The 10,722-nt window shown below is 38.2% G+C and overlaps 1 non-coding gene across 1 annotated transcript; it reads left to right on the top strand.

Annotated features, from left to right (window-relative positions):
* Window positions 1-5,555: 5,555 nt before the first annotated feature.
* LOC141709374 (small nucleolar RNA R71) lies at window positions 5,556-5,662 on the top strand. The gene has a single exon (XR_012569955.1). It is a non-coding gene; the product is annotated as a small nucleolar RNA R71 (small nucleolar RNA).
* Window positions 5,663-10,722: the final 5,060 nt, after the last annotated feature.

Raw genomic sequence — 10,722 nt, 5'->3', positions numbered from 1 at the left:
TCGCTGCCCAATCACACGGCGAATCGCCGCTGGGTGATAATCAACCGTCAGCCCTCAGACCACAGAAAACCCATTCTTCTCGGCCTTCGCGTTCGCATAGAACTCACGAACCACGCTCATCGGTACTGCTTCGGGCGACTCACAAAAAGCTATCCACTCCTTCTCTGCAATCATAGGTAGCAACTCACCATCCCTCCCCGATGGTAAAAACCCTCTCTCCTTCAGAATCGGCTTCCCCAAAAGCCTAGTGTACTCCTCCTCCGCAGCTCTATCATTCAATCGAGGCCTTGCAGCAGTACCCCTCGATGAATTAGCAGTAGGGACTGTGCTGCTGCTATCAATAGTTCGTGCTCTCTTGGGTGCCATTGAATCTTGAATAAAAGTGTTTAAGAACTGAGTTTTTGTGTTTGAGAGAGAGTTTGAGTGTAAAAAGTTTGTGGGGAATGTGTAGGATAAGTGTATGTATATATAGGGTGTGGATTAGGTTAAAATTAGATAAAGAGTGGGGTTGAGGGTTGAAATCATGGGGTATTAGGAAAAGAAGTCGTGGGTTTATGGGCTGTGATTGGTTTTTTAATTTTCTGATTTTTTTTTTCTGAACTAAAAAAAAATTCTGGCAGTTGACCCCTGAGCGGTCGCTCAGCAGAGCTGAGCGGGCGCTTAGGGGTCACTGGAATTTTTTTTTTCAGTCCCGTTTTTCTGATTTTTTTGTGTTTTTGGATAGGTTAATAACTTCTAAGTGTTCCTGTAACAACAAATCATGGGTTGCCTCCCATGCAGCGCTTCTTTTTCGTCATTAGCTTGACGTTGCGTACCTTTCTCAAGTAGTCAATAAAATGGCACTAACCACTTCTCGGTTTTCCATGTCCCCATAGTAGTGCTTCAACCGCTGACCATTAACCTTGAATGCTTGGTCCGGATCATTCTAAAAAATTTCCACCGCTCCATGTGGAAACACAGTTTTGACAATAAAAGGTCAAGACCACCTTGATTTCAACTTCCCAGGAAAAAGTCGGAGACGAGAGTTGAATAAGAGAACTTGTTACCCCGGCACGAATAACTTAGGATGTAGCTTCCTATCCTGCCACCTCTTCACCTTGTCCTTGTACATTTTGTTATTCTCATACGCTTGAAGTCGGAATTCATCAAGTTCATTAAGCTGAAGCATTCTCTTCTTACCAGCTGCATCAAAATCCAGGTTCAACTTTTTCAACGCCCAGTAGGCCTTATGCTCAAGCTCCGCAGGTAAATGATATCCCTTACCATACACCAACTGAAACGGGGACATACCAAGTGGAGTTTTGTATGCTGTTCTGTAAGCCCAAACAGCTTTATCGAGCTTTAAAGACCAATCCTTCCTTGACGGACAAACAACCTTCTCTAGAATGCGCTTGATCTCTCTGTTAGACACTTCCGCTTGACCATTTGTTTGCGGATGATAGGCAGTAGCAACTCAATGATTCACATTATAACGCTGCATCATAGAAGTGAACTTACGGTTGCAGAAATGCGACCCTTCATCACTTATGATTACCCGAGGTGTTCCAAACCTTGTGAAAATCTGCTTATGAAGAAAATTCAGCACTGCCTTTGCATCATTTGTCAGTAGAGCTTTGACTTCTACCCATTTTGAGACATAATCGACTGCCAGCAAGATGTACTGATTATTGCAGGACGAGACAAAAGGCCCCATGAAATCGATTCCCCAAACATCAAAGACCTCAACTTCAAGCATCACATTTAACGGCATCTCATCCTTTCTCGTCAAATTTCCCACTCTTTGGCAACGATCACACCTTAAAACAAACTGATGAGCATCCTTAAACAAAGTAGGCCAGAAAAAACATGCTTGCAAGAATACGAGCTACTGTCTTCTCACCACCATAGTGTCCACCATAAACTGTGGAGTGGTAGTCTCGTAATATCCCCTCCGTCTCACAGAACGGGATACATCTCCTGATGATCTGGTCAGCTCCCTGTCTAAACAAATATGGTTCATCCCACATATACCACTTCACCTCATGCAGAAACTTCTTCTTTTGAGCTGAGGTCAAATTAGGAGGCATTATATTGCTGACAAGATAGTTTACAATATCTGCAAACCATTGCTCTTCCTCCTGACTTGCGAACAACTGCTCATCCGGAAAAGATTCATTGATCAATGTCTTATCTTGTGAAGTAGACTCGGGATTCTCCAACCTAGAGAGATGGTCAGCTACTTGATTCTCAGTACCTTTTCGATCCTTGATCTCTAACTCAAATTCCTGAAGTAAGAGCACCCAACGAATGAGTCTCGGCTTCGAATCCTTCTTGGAAACCAAATAGCGAATGGCCGCATGATCAGTGAATACTGTCACTTTTGTCCCAAGCAGATAAGATCGAAATTTCTTGAAACCAAAGACTATAGCCAAGAGCTCCTTCTCTGTAGTGGTGTAGTTCATTTGGGCCCCATTTAAGGTCTTACTCACATAGTAGACCACATGAAAGAGATTATTCTTACGCTACCCCAGAACTGTACCTACCGCATAATTACTCGCATCACACATCATCTCAAATGGCTCTGTCCAATCTGGTGCTGTAATAACTGGTGCAGTGATCAAACTCTTCTTGAGAGTCTCGAATGCCGCCAAACATTCATCATCAAATTTGAAAGGCACATCTTTCTCAAGCAAATTGCACATCGGCTTAGATATCTTCGAAAAGTCCTTGATGAACCACCGATAAAAACCCGCATGACCAAGAAAACTACGGATTCCTTTCACAGAAATAGGTGGTGGAAGATTTTCAATGACTCCCACCTTGGCCTTGTCCACCTCCAGACCCTTGCTAGAGACCTTATGCCCAAGAATAATGCCTTCACGCACCATAAAATGACATTTCTCCCAATTGAGCACCAAATTAGTTTCCACACACCTTTTGAGTACAGCACGAAGATTATTCAAACATTCATCATACGAATGTCCAAAGACGGAGAAGTCGTCCATGAACACCTCGACATTATTTCCAATCATGTCAGAGAATATAGTCATCATACATCTCTGAAAAGTGGTCGGGGCGCCACATAACCCAAACGAAACTCTGTGAAAAGCAAACGTGCCAAATGGACAAGTGAAGGTAGTCTTTTCCTGATCCTCTGGTGCAATACAAATATGATTATACCCTGAATAGCCATCCAGAAGACAATAATACTCATGACCAGCCAACCTGTCAAACATCTGATCAATGAATGGAAGAGGGAAATGATCCTTCCTCATGGCTTTGTTCAACTTTCGATAATTCATGCATACTCTCCATCCTGTAACTGTTTGAGTGGGGATGAGCTCATTCTTCTCATTTGCTACCACATTAATACCTCCTTTCTTAGGCACACATTGTACGGGGCTCACCCAAGAACTGTCAGAAATAGGATAAATGATGCCTGCATCTAGCCATTTCAGAATTTCTTTCTTCACCACCTCCTTCATGATAGGATTAAGTCTGCGCTGCTGTTCAACAATCGGCTTACTACCTTCCTCTAGCAGAATTTTATGCATACAATATGAAGGGCTGATCCCCTTGATGTCTGCTATGGTCCATCCAATAGCTGATTTGAATTCTCTCAAAATCCTTAAGAGCTTGTCTTCCTCACTACCTGAAAGGTCAGATGCAATAATAACAGGTAAAGTAGATGCATCACCAAAAAAGCATACCTCAAGTATTCAGGTAGTGGCTTGAGCTCCAAGGTAGGTGCTTCCTCTATTGATGGTTTGAGCTTTCCTTCAGTATTTTTGAGGTTAGAAGTACCAAGAGATTCAAACGGCATGTCCAGCTTTCGCTTCCAGGGAGAAGCATTCAGATATTGTAATTGCTCGTTGCCATCTTCATCATCACTGTCAAAATCCCCCACTAAGGCCTTTTCCAAAGCATCAGACATTAGCATGCGATCGAGTTCCGAAGTAATCGCAGAATCAATCACATCCACCTTTAAGCACTCCTCATCTTCTGTAGGGAATTTCATTGCCTTGAACACGTTGAAGGTCACATCCTGATCTTGTACCCGCATGGTAAGTTCACCTTTCTGCACATCTATCAAGGTACGACCAGTAGCCAAGAAAGGTCTTCCCAAGATTATGGGAATCTTCTTATCTTCCTCAAAATCCAGAATAACAAAATCTGCAGGAAAGAAGAGCTTATCCACCTTGACTAGCACATCCTCCACTATGCCCCTTGGGTAAGTAATAGAACGATCAGCCAATTGTAGAGACATGTATGTGGGTTTTTGATCAGGCAAATCCAACTTTTTAAAGATCAACAACGGCATCAGATTGATGCTAGCTCCCAAATCACAAAGGCACTTGTCAAAAGTCAACTTGCCGATGGTGCAAGGAATGGTGAAGCTACCTGGATCTTTAAGCTTTGGGGGTAACTTTTGCTGCAGAACAGCGCTGCATTCTTCCGTGAGAGCAACGGTCTCAAGGTCATCCAGTTTCACCTTCCTTGAAAGAATACTCTTCATAAACTTCGCATAACTAGGCATTTGCTCCAGAGCCTCAGCGAAAGGTATATTGATGTGAAGTTTCTTGAACACCTCCAGAAACTTACCGAACTGTTTATCCAGCTTTTGTTGCTGCAATCTCTTAGGGAAAGATGGTGGAGGATAGAGCTGTTTCTCCCCTATATTACCCTCAGGCAGAGTGTGTTCAACAGTAGTCTTCCTTGGTTCCCCCGCTTTCTCCTTTTACTTAGCTTCTTCATCTCTAACTTCAGCTTCTCCTTCTTTTGCCTATTCAGCATCAACAACTTTCCCATACCTTAAGGTAATAGCCTTGACTTGCTCTTTAGCTTCCTTTCTGCCTGGTACTTCCGTGTCACTGGGGAGTGTGCCAGGTTGACGATTTAGCACTGTATTGGCTATTTGACCGATTTGATTTTCCAAGGTCTTGATAACAACCGCCTGACTCTTGCATAATAGCTTAAGTTCATCAAAATCATCACTAGTAGGTGCAGCTGCACTTCCCTATTGAGGATATGATTGCCTTTGAGCATACTGCTGTGGTTGCTGGAATCCAGGTGGATTAAACTATTTACTCACACCTTGCTAATATGGTGGCTGAATAGCATTCTGATTATTACCCCAGCTGAAATTTGGATGATTTCTGTTGTTAGGATGATAAGTAGCTGGCACAGGCTGCTGTTGTCGCTGATAATTATTCACATACTGGACAGATTCATTGATAAGAGAACAGTGATCCGTAGCATGAGAACCTGCACAAAGCTCACAAACCATAGCTATTTGATTAACTCCATATGTAGCTAGAGAATCAACCTTCATCGACAGCGCCTGGAGCTGCGCTGCAATAGCGGTGGCTGCATCGACTTCCAGAATACCTGCTACCTTCCCAGGCATCATCCTCTGAGTTGGGTTTTGATGCTCATTTGCAGCCATAGTCTCGATAAGATTATAAGCCTCAATATATCTTTTAGCCCATCAGGCGCCTCCAGCTGCTGTATCGAGCATGGGCCGAGATTGGGCCCCCAAACTATTATAGAAACCAGTGATCACCATCCAATCGGGCATTCCATGATGTGGACACTTTCTCAACATTTCCTTGTAGCGTTCCCAAGCTTCGTACATAGATTCTGTAGGTTGCTGCGCAAACTGAGTAAGAGCACTCCTCATATCAGCAGTCTTTGCCATCGGATAAAACTTCACCAGAAACTTTTCGCAACATCTTGCCAAGTAGTGATGGACCCAGCTGGTTCAGAATGTAACCAGTCCTTAGCTTTGTCCCTCAGTGAGAATGGGAAAAGCCTCAGCTTGATAGCCTCATCAGTCACTCCATTATACTTGAAAGTGCTGCAGATCTCGACAAAATTCCTTATGTGCATGTTGGGGTCTTCAGTCGCAGCTCCTCCAAAAGAAACAGAATTCTGCACCATCTGAATAGTGCCCAGCTTGATTTCAAAGGTGTTAGCTTGAATAGCCGGATGAAGAATGCTTGACTGAATGTCATCAATTTTAGGCCGAGAAAAGTCCATAAGAGCTGGATCAGCCTGAACAATACGATCACCTATGATTACTGGTTCTTTCTGCTCAGTTCCTGAATCCGAATCTTCAAAATCTATCTTTTTCGGATTATGAAGAACTTCGTCTGTCTCCTCAGCTGTATCTAAAGTCCTCTTGCGAGTACGAGAACGAGTTTGCATAAATGCTCGCTTAAGTACCTGAAACACAACCAGAAATAATAAGTAACAACTACGTCCTAATCACTGAGTCCTAATGACCAATGATGGTAAGTACATAAACTAAACAAATACGCCGAGTCCCCGGCAGCGGCGCCAAAAACTTGTTAGGGCGAAAACACGCGCTAATATTCACGCAAGTATACGCGTTCGCAAGTAATATAGAATACTTTCTAGTTCATTCCCACAGAGACTCAGACTAATTATTGTTAAATAAACTCACGCACCAACGTATGATTACTTCTCAATGTTAAGACACTAACACTTAGAATTGTTGACTAAATATTAACTATAATTAATTACTTAGTTTATCACTTAAATAACACTTCAATTAACAATATTAAAACACTCATGAGATCACAACTTCATTATTACTTCCTTCAATAGTTATTATTATTACCTTAGCATGTGACAGTGATAATATTAATCAAATAACACGAAACTGATAAAAGCCAACTTTTATTGTACTCATACCATTCTACCAAGCATCCACAATTAAGATAGAAGTTGAATAGGCATCAATTATGTTGAGTTCCTATATGTCTACAGAAATTGACAACACAACGATTTAAGCACAAGTTATTCCTTTTGATTACACAGGGCGAATAAAACTGTTAGAGTTACCCACTAATCATGCACATCATACATGAACCTATGCTAGCATGGCAAGTTCTAAATCTCAAGATCCACCGTCGCTTCATAAGAGATTAACACCCTATTTTATATGTTCACGACGCACATAAGACGAATACGCACAACCAATACTAGATATGATACAATCATCACACACTAAAGTATTAAACTATTAACTAAAGAATTCCATAGTAAATCTGTTGCGACCCCATGATCACGATTAGCCTATAATATCACTTATTGTCATCATGGGTTCAGATGAAATCATGATAAACAAACACAAGAAAATAATAACTAAACTAATTATATTAAATCAGAGTACGTCACAAGAGTAATTAAGTTCAAAGTAAGAAAACTAGCATCCAACGTTACAACGAAATAAGAATCACAAGAAAATATGCTTCCTCTTCGTTGCTGTGTGCTAAAACGGTCTTCTTCCTTATCTCCTTCGCTCCTTGCTTAATACCACGATCCAACCTCGTGAAAACGTCTCTAAATCTACTTATATAATAGTCCCATAAAACTCAGATTACATAGAAGTGGAAGCCAAACAGAAGTAGAAGTCCTAAAATAATTTATCTTTTTTTCCCGACCCTGCGCGGCCGCTCAGCATAGATGAGCGGGCGCTCAGCTTTCTGAGCGGACCCTACTGGAAAAATCCTAAGTTTGCTCCATTTCTTCGCCGTAATCTGCCCCTTTCTTTCCTCTCGCAATGGTGAACACATGCCAAGGCTTATTCTTGATGATTACTCCTCCGAAATGCAACTAATACCCTGAAATGCATAAACACTAGAAAAACGCATCAAATACATAAAATACTTGATTTCAAGGCACCAATTTAAGCCATTTTAAGATGTTCTAAGTGGTATAAAATGCCACTTATCAATACACACCATATATAAACCTGTTTATGATAATAATAATATATGCAATGACCCTACTTACCATAATCATGGATCACAACAGTTCAAAGTATGTCCACAACCCACAACCTTATTTATTACAAACGTACCAAATCCCAAATTTATTTATCTTACAACTGGAGTGAAACTTTATTACAAACTTTTAACACAAACTAAGACACACATCTTCCGCTAGCTTATTCCATTTCAACTTGAAAACCTAGCATGCGCATTCGACTGGGGATCCTTGCTACCACCTGTTTCCTTTTTAACTAGAAAAGAACATAAATAGATTTGCAAGAGTGGGCTAACTAGCTCAGCAAGTCATAGTGACAGTCACTGAGATTAGTAATGATCAATTGAAATGATATAAGGAATCAAGTTTCCTGATAAGCAATGATTAAAATTGGATATTCACTTTTATTTTTAAAAAACAAGGTTAGGTTGTTGATCAGTCACACACTAACTCCGAACAAGGCTCACAACTTTGCTCTATATATTGGATCCAAGGCACACATTGGCCTATTATGACCACGAATCTGGTCCGACCACGAATTTGGTCCGACCAAGAAGCTGGTCCATATTTAAAAATAATCCAATTCTATAATATCAACATGATAAATAATGTAAATCAATAAATTGAATCATAAACAACATTTATCTTGAAGTATAGGATGATTCACTATAGCATGAAAGTATAACAAGGTAAACATGAATATTGACTTTCAATCCAGGGAAAGAATCAGAATATAGAAGACCAGGGTTCAATGGTTACAAGAATTGGTCTTCAGTTATGACAGGCATAAAGGTTCGTATGTTAAGCAATTTCATATCAAGAATCAGTATATGGTAGATATGTATTTATGGAGTAGTATCGTATATGTGTGGTTCATATCCAAGAATTCATTAATTAATGATTTACAAGAAATCAGGCTTGCGGCTCAAGATTAATAAGAATCAGGGTTTAGGGTTAAGTACTTCAAAGTACTTACAATATAGAATAAGAACTATTTGGAATAATTGCAACATAATGAAGAGAGTTCAAAAGTACTTGTGATACATTACAAGAAAGAGTAGAAACATATGCCTTACCAATCCGTTTTTACTTTACTAGCACTGTCAATTGGTTCCCACTCACTGACCACTTGTTTTCCCTTTCTACTTCTCGCTTCCTCTGTTAAACATCACATGTTCTTATCAATACTACTTCTCATCTCATTCTATTCATTACAAACTTCTATTTACCCTTCGTTTCACCCAAATCCGAAGGACGGATTGAAATTTACAGCAAAAACCGTTAAACAACGCAAATACAGTCATATTATACAGCAATTGGATCACATATAGCACATGGCACGTAAGATATTCAATCAGAATAATTATTCAAAGAAGATTCGGGGTTAAAATGATTTTTCAGGTATTAAATATGAAATTTTAAACATTTTTCGGAATTAAAACGAGTCTCCAAATCATTTTATAAATAAATAATAGGGTTCGAATGCTCGAATCTAATTTAATAATAATTATCGAGCCTTGAAAATAATTTAAAATAATATTTTAAAACTCGAAACTATTTTTCGGAATTTTTAAATCCAAATAAATAAATAAATCTAATTAAATAATTAATTAAAATTAATTAATAACTACTTAAATAAATTAATCAATTAATATTTAAATTAATTGACTAATTAAATAATTGATTATCAGCTAAAATTATTTAATTAATTAAGATTTATTTTAAAATTAAAAATAATTTTAAGAATTAAAAATATTAAATTTTGGAATTTAAAATAAATAAAAATAATTTCTGAAAATAATTATAAAAAGAAAATATATTTTTTGAAAATAATAAAACTGAAATCTAATTTTTGAATATTTTTAAAACTGAAATCCAATTTTAAAATTTTTAAAACAGGCATATTAAAAATGCAACATTTGCAAAACTTGGGGGACTAAATTGTAATTTTAGAGTCATCTCCCCCCTCTCGCTGGGAAACCATGGACGCCGTCCATGAGTTTTTCCGGTGATTGTAAAAACCACCCAAAAACACTACTAAAAAATGTTATAAACATCGGTTATAAAATTACAAACACTACTAGAAAAATGCCCTTAGACATCGGTTATAAACCGATGGTTTTTTTTCAAACCGATGTGTTCGCATGTGTAGAGAAAAGTAGGGGTTTTTAACATCGGTTTTTGGCCGATGTTAAAGATGTACATAGACATCGGTTTTCTTAGCAAACTGATGTATAATTAGCCCTTTTTTAATAACATGTTAAAACTAGATTGTGAAAAATGGTAAATACGAGGTTAAGAAGCACTATAAACATATACTCCCTCCGTCCCAATTTATCTGTCCTGTTTTACTTTTTCGGTCAAATTGACCAATTTTTGACTAAAAATTTCATATAGTATATAATCGAAAAAAATTATAAAAATTATATCATTAGAAAGTACACGTAATCTACTTTAATACGTATTCTTCGGTTTTCAAAATAATTAAAAATTGTTGTTTAATTTACAGTCAAAGTTGAGTCAATTTGACCATAAAAAGTCAAATAAGACAGATAATTTGGGAGGGAGGGAGTAACAAGGAAGAACATTAAACTGATAGACATCAAATTCTTAAAAGAAATTATGTCTTACTTTGTATAGTACATCGGTTGCTACATAAAACCGATGTTAAAAATGGCATATCACATCGATTTCAATTAGGTTAGCGATGTTAAATATGACATATCACATCGGTTTCACTTAGGTTAGTGATGTGAAATTTCCTATTTACATCATTTTTCCTGTCAAAATTGTTGTGTTTTGCTTATATTTGACATCAGTTGGTTAATATTTAAATGATGTTATATCTATCCAAGATACATCGTACTCTTTAATTAAAATAAAAGCTATATCAATAAAAAATAATCTTAAATGAGAACAAATATATACCAAAAAACTTTTATATCAACA

Source organism: Apium graveolens, chromosome 2 (assembly GCF_009905375.1).
Source record: "Apium graveolens cultivar Ventura chromosome 2, ASM990537v1, whole genome shotgun sequence".
NCBI classification, from domain to species: domain Eukaryota; kingdom Viridiplantae; phylum Streptophyta; class Magnoliopsida; order Apiales; family Apiaceae; genus Apium; species Apium graveolens.
The sequence above is the reverse complement of the archived record's forward strand: the minus strand, read 5'-3'. Positions and strand labels throughout refer to the sequence as shown.